The sequence below is a fragment of the Meriones unguiculatus genome, chromosome 18 (assembly GCF_030254825.1).
Source record: "Meriones unguiculatus strain TT.TT164.6M chromosome 18, Bangor_MerUng_6.1, whole genome shotgun sequence".
NCBI classification, from domain to species: Eukaryota; Metazoa; Chordata; class Mammalia; order Rodentia; family Muridae; genus Meriones; species Meriones unguiculatus.
The window spans coordinates 5,328,628-5,335,527 of NC_083365.1; positions in this window are offsets into that span (position 1 = coordinate 5,328,628).

Below are 6,900 nucleotides of genomic sequence, written 5' to 3' on the forward strand. Positions count from 1 at the left end.
TTCTTCGGTTGGAAACTTGTTTCTGTGATGGACAGTGTGATATATCACTTTTCAGTTTTCCTGTTGTAATAATTGATCGGGTGACACGTATGTGATTTAGTTTACAAAGTTTTGCTTTGCTTTTCTGTTCTTTCGATGAATACTTGTTTCTGTGCTGTACAGTGTGATATATCACTTTTCGGTTTTCCTGTATTCCTAATTGAGCGAGTGACACACATGTGATTCAGTTTACAAAGTAGTGCTTTTCATTTATGTTCTTTCCTTGGAAACTTGTTCCTGTTAGGAACAAGTTAGGGTTAAGATTAGGGTTAGGGTTAGGGTTAGGGTTAGGGTTAGGTTAGGGCTGGGTAAGGGATATGGTTAGGGTTTCAGTTAGGGTTAGGGTTAGGGTTAGGGGTTAGGGTTAGGGTTAGGGTTAGGGTTAGGGGTTAGAGTTAGGGTTAGGTTTAGGGTTAGGGTTAGGGTTAGGGGGTTAGGGTTAGCGTTAGGGTTAGGGTTATATCACTTTTCAGTTTTCCTGTTATAATAATTGAACAAGCCACACACATGTGAATTAGTTTACAAAGTTGTGCTTTGCTTTTCTGTTCTTTCGTTGGAAACTTGTTCTTGTGCTGTACAGTAAGATATATCACTTTTCAGTTTTCCTGTATTCCTAATGGAGCGTGCGACGCACATGTGATTTAGTTTACAAATTAGTGATTTTATTATTTGTTCTTTCATTTGAAACTTGTTCCTGTGCTGTACAATGTGATATATCACTTTTCAGTTTTCCTGTTATAATAATTGAACAGGCGACAATTATGTGAATTAGTTTACAAAGTTGTGCTTTGCGTTTCTGTTCTTTCAATGGAAACTTGTTCCTGTGCTGTACAGTGCGTTATATCACTTTCCAGTTTTCCTGTTATAATAATTAAACAGGCTACACGTATGTCATTTATTTTACAAAGTTGTGCTTTGCGTTTCTGTTTTTTCTTTGGAAATTTGTTTCTGTGCCATACAGTGCGAGATAACACTTTTCGGTTTCCCTGTATTCCTAATTGAGCAAGCGACCTATATGTGATTTAGTTTACAAAGTAGTGCTTTTCATTTACGTTCTTTCCTTGGAACCTTGTTCCTGTTAGGAACAAGTTAGGATTAGGATTAGGGTTAGGGTTAGGGTTAGGGTTAGGGTTAGGTTAGGGCTAGGGAAGGGATATGGTTAGGGTTAAGGTTAGCGTTAGGGTTAGGGTTAGGGGTTAGGGTTAGGGTTAGGGTTAGGGGTTAGGGTTAGGGTTAGGGTTAGGGGTTAGGGGTTAGGGTTAGGGTTAGGGGTAGAAGTAGGGTTAGGTGTTAGGGTTAGGAGTTAGGGTTAGGGTTAGGGTTAGGGGCTTAGGGTTAGGGTTAGGGTTAGATTTAGTGTTATATCACTTTTCAGTTTTCCTGTTATATTAATTGAACAGGAGACACATATGTGAATTAGTTTACAAAGTTTTGCTTTGTATATCTATTCTTTCAATGGAATCTTGTTTCTGTGCAGTACAGTGCGAGATAACACTTTTCAGTTTTCCTGTATTCCTAATTGAGCGAGCGACACACAGGTGATTTTGTTTAAAAGTAGTGCTTTGCTTTTCTGTTCTTTCGTTGGAAACTTGTTCTTGTGCTGTACAGTGAGATATATCCCTTTTCAGTTTTCCTGTATTCCTAATGGAGCGAGCGACGCACATGTGATTTAGTTTACAAATTAGTGATTTTATTATTTGTTCTTTCATTTGAAACTTGTTCCTGTGCTGTACAATGTGATATATCACTTTTCAGTTTTCCTGTTATAATAATTGAACAGGCAACACGTATGTGAATTAGTTTACAAAGTTGTGCTTTGCGTTTCTGTTCTTTCGATGGAAACTTGTTCCCGTGCTGTACAGTGCGTTATATCACTTTTCAGTTTTCCTGTTATAATAATTGAACAGGCGACACGTATGTCATTTAATTTACAAAGTTGTGCTTTGCGTTTCTGTTCTTTCTTTGGAAATTTGTTTCTGTGCCATACAGTGCGAGATAACACTTTTCGGTTTCCCTGTATTCCTAATTGAGCGAGCGACACACATGTGATTTAGTTTACAAAGTAGTGCTTTGGATTTCTGTTCTTCGGTTGGAAACTTGTTTCTGTGCTGTACAGTGTGATATATCACTTTTCAGTTTTCCTGTTGTAATAATTGAACGGGTGACACGTATGTGATTTAGTTTACAAAGTTGTGCATTGCTTTCCTGTTCTTTCGATGAAAACTTGTTTCTGTGCTGTACAGTGTGATATATCACTTTTCGGTTTTCCTGTATTCCTAATTGAGCGAGTGACACACATGTGATTCAGTTTACAAAGTCGTGCTTTTCATTTACGTTCTTTCCTTGGAAACTTGTTCCTGTTAGGAACAAGTTAGGTTTAGGGTTAGGGTTAGGGTTAGGTTTAGGTTAGGGCTGGGTAAGGGATATGGTTAGGGTTACTGTTAGCGTTAGGTTTAGGGTTAGGGGTTAGGTTTAGGGTTAGGGTTTGGGTTAGGGGTTATGGTTAGGGTTAGGGTTAGGGTTAGGATAAGTGTTAGGGTTAGGGTTAGGCTTAGGTGTTAAGGTTAGGGTTAGGGGTTAAGGTTAGGGTTAGGGTTAGCGGCTTAGGGTTAGGGTTAGGGTTAGGGTTAGTGTTATATCACTTTTCAGTTTTCCTGTTACAATAATTGAACAGGCGACACATATGTGAATTAGTTTACAAAGTTTTGCTTTGTGTATCTATTCTTTCAATGGAATCTTGTTTCTGTGCCGTACAGTGCGAGATAAAACTTTTCTGTTTTCCTGTATTCCTAATTGAGCGAGCGACACACAGGTGATTCCGTTTAAATGTAGTGCTTTGCTTTTCTGTTCTTTCGTTGGAAACTTGTTCTTGTGCTGTACAGTGAGATATATCACTTTTCAGTTTTCCTGTATTCCTAATGGAGCGAGCGACGCACATGTGATTTAGTTTACAAATTAATGATTTTCTTTTTTGTTCTTTCATTTGAAACTTGTTCCTGTGCTGTACAATGTCATATATCACTTTTCAGTTTTCCTGTTATAATAATTGAACAGGCGAAACGTATGTCATTTAATTCACAAAGTTGTGCTTTGCATTTCTGTTCTTTCGATGGAAAATTGTTTCTGTGCTGTACAGTGCGTTATATCACTTTTCAGTTTTCCTGTTATAATAATTGAACAGGCGACACGTATGTGAATTAGTTTACAAAGTTGTGCTTTGCGTTTCTGTTCTTTCGATGGAAACTTGTTTCTGTGCTGTACAGTGCGTTATATCACTTTTCAGTTTTCCTGTTATAATAATTGAACAGGCGACACGTATGTGAATTAGTTTAAAAAGTTGTGCTTTGCGTTTCTGTTCTTTCGATGGAAACTTGTTCCTGTGCTGTACAGTGCGTTATATCACTTTTCAGTTTTCCTGTTATAATAATTGAACAGGCGACACGTATGTGAATTAGTTTACACAGTTGTGCTTTGCGTTTCTGTTCTTTCGATGGAAACTTGTTCCTGTGCTGTACAGTGCATTATATCACTTTTAAGTTTTCCTGTTATAATAATTGAACAAGCGACACGTATGTCATTTAATTTACAAAGTTGTGCTTTGCGTTTCTGTTATTTCGATGGAAACTTGTTTCTGTGCCGTACAGTGCGAGATAACACTTTTCGGTTTTCCTGTATTCCTAATTGAGCGAGTGACACACATGTGATTCAGTTTACAAAGCAGTGCTTTTCATTTATGTTCTTTCCTTGGAAACTTGTTCCAGTTAGGAACAAATTAGGGTTAAGGTTAGGGTTAGGGTTAGGGTTAGGGTTAGGGGTAGGGTTAGGGTTTAGGGTTAGGGTTAGGGTTAGGGTTAGGGTTAGGGGTTAGGGTTAGGGTTAGGGTTAGGGTTATATCAGTTTTCAGTTTTCCTGTTATAATAATTGAACAGGCCACACATATGTGAATTAGTTTACAAAGTTGTGCTTTGCGTTTCTGTTATTTCTTTGGAAATTTGTTTCTGTGCCATACAGTGCGAGATAACACTTTTCGGTTTCCCTATATTCCTAATTGAGCGAGCGACACACATGTGATTGAGTTTACAAAGTAGTGCTTTGGATTTCTGTTCTTCGGTTGGAAACTTCTTTCTGTGCTGTACAGTGTGATATATCACTTTTCAGTTTTACTGTTGTAATAATTGGACGGGCGACACGTATGTGATTTAGTTTACAAAGTTGTGCTTTGCGTTTCTGTTCTTTCGATGGAAACTTGTTTCTGTGCCGTATAGTGCGAGATAACACTTTTCGGTTTTCCTGTATTCCTAATTGAGCGAGTGACACACATGTGATTCAGTTTACAAAGTAGTGCTTTTCATTTATGTTCTTTCTTTGGAAACTTGTTCCTGTTAGGAACAAGTTAGGGTTAAGGTTAGGGTTAGGGTTAGGTTTAGGGTTAGGGTTATGGGTAGGTTAGGGCTGGGTAAGGGTTATGGTTAGGGTTACGGTTAGGGTTAGGGTTACGGTTAGGGGTTAGGGTTAGGGTTAGGGTTAGGGTTAGGGGTTAGGGTTAGGGTTAGGTTTAGGGTTAGGGTTAGGGTTAGGGGGTTAGGGTTAGGGTTAGGGTTAGGGTTAGGGTTATATCACTTTTCAGTTTTCCTGTTATAATAATTGAACAGGCCACACACATGTGAATTAGTTTACAAAGTTGTGCTTTGCTTTTCTGTTCTTTCGTTGGAAACTTGTTCTTGTGCTGTACAGTGAGATATATCACTTTTCAGTTTTCCTGTATTCCTAATGGAGCGTGCGACGCACATGTGATTTAGTTTACAAATTAGTGTTTTTATTATTTGTTCTTTCATTTGAAACTTGTTCCTGTGCTGTACAATGTGATATATCACTTTTCAGTTTTCCTGTTATAATAATTGAACAGGCGACACGTATGTGAATTAGTTTACAAAGTTGTGCTTTGCGTTTCTGTTCTTTCGATGGAAACTTGTTTCTGTGCTGTACAGTGCGTTATATCACTTTTCAGTTTTCCTGTTATAATAATTGAACAGGCGACACGTATGTGAATTAGTTTAAAAAGTTGTGCTTTGCGTTTCTGTTCTTTCGATCGAAACTTGTTCCTGTGCTGTACAGTGCGTTATATCACTTTTCAGTTTTCCTGTTATAATAATTGAACAGGCGACACGTATGTGAATTAGTTTACAAAGTTGTGCTTTGCGTTTCTGTTCTTTCGATGGAAACTTGTTCCTGTGCTGTACAGTGCGTTATATCACTTTTAAGTTTTCCTGTTATAATAATTGAACAGGTGACACGTATGTCATTTAATTTACAAAGTTGTGCTTTGCGTTTCTGTTCTTTCTTTGGAAATTTGTTTCTGTGCCATACAGAGCGAGATAACACTTTTCGGTTTCCCTGTATTCCTAATTGAGCGAGCGACATACATGTGATTTAGTTTACAAAGTAGTGCTTTGGATTTCTGTTCTTCGGTTGGAAACTTGTTTCTGTGCTGTACAGTGTGATATATCACTTTTCAGTTTTCCTGTTGTAATAAATGAACGGGCGACACGTATGTGATTTAGTTTTCAAAGTTGTGCTTTGCGTTTCTGTTCTTTCGATGGAAACTTGTTTCTGTGCCGTACAGTGCGAGATAACACTGTTCGGTTTTCCTGTATTCCTAATTGAGCGAGTGACACACATGTGATTCAGTTTACAAAGCAGTGCTTTTCATTTATGTTCTTTCCTTGGAAACTTGTTCCTGTTAGGAACAAGTTAGGGTTAAGGTTAGGGTTAGGGTTAGGGTTAGGGGTAGGGTTAGGTTAGGGCTGGGTAAGGGATATGGTTAGGGTTACGGTTAGGGTTAGGGTTAGGGTTAGGGGTTAGGGGTTAGGGTTAGGTTTAGGGTTAGGGTTAAGGGTTAGGGTTAGGGTTAGGGTTAGGGTTATATCACTTTTCAGTTTTCCTGTTATAATAATTGAACAGGCCACACATATGTGAATTAGTTTACAAAGTTGTGCTTTGCTTTTCTGTTCTTTCGATGAATACTTGTTTCTGTGCTGTACAGTGTGATACATCACTTTTCGGTTTTCCTGTATTCCTAATTGAGCGAGTGACACACATGTGATTCAGTTTACAAAGTCGTGCTTTTCATTTACGTTCTTTCCTTGGAAACTTGTTCCTGTTAGGAACAAGTTAGGTTTAGGGTTAGGGTTAGGGTTAGGGTTAGGTTAGGGCTGGGTAAGGGATATGGTTAGGGTTACGGTTAGCGTTAGGGTTAGGGTTAGGGGTTACGTTTAGGGTTAGGGTTTGGGTTAGGGGTTAGGGTTAGGGTTAGGGTTAGGGTTAGGGTTAGGATAAGGGTTAGGGTTAGGGTTAGGGTTAGGTGTTAGGGTTAGGGTTAGGGGTTAGGGTTAGGGTTAGGGTTAGCGGCTTAGGGTTAGGGTTAGGGTTAGGGTTAGTGTTATATCACTTTTCAGTTTTCCTGTTATAATAATTGAACAGGCGACACATATGTGAATTAGTTTACAAAGTTTTGCTTTGTGTATCTATTCTTTCAATGGAATCTTGTTTCTGTGCCATACAGTGCGAGATAACACTTTTTAGTTTTCCTGTATTCCTAATTGAGCGAGCGACACACAGGTGATTCCGTTTAAATGTAGTGCTGTGCTTTTCTGTTCTTTCGTTGGAAACTTGTTCTTGTGCTGTACAGTGAGATATATCACTTTTCAGTTTTCCTGTATTCCTAATGGAGCGAGCGACGCACATGTGATTTAGTTTACAAATTAATGATTTTCTTTTTTGTTCTTTCATTTGAAACTTGTTCCTGTGCTGTACAATGTCATATATCACTTTTCAGTTTTCCTGTTATAATAATTGAACAGG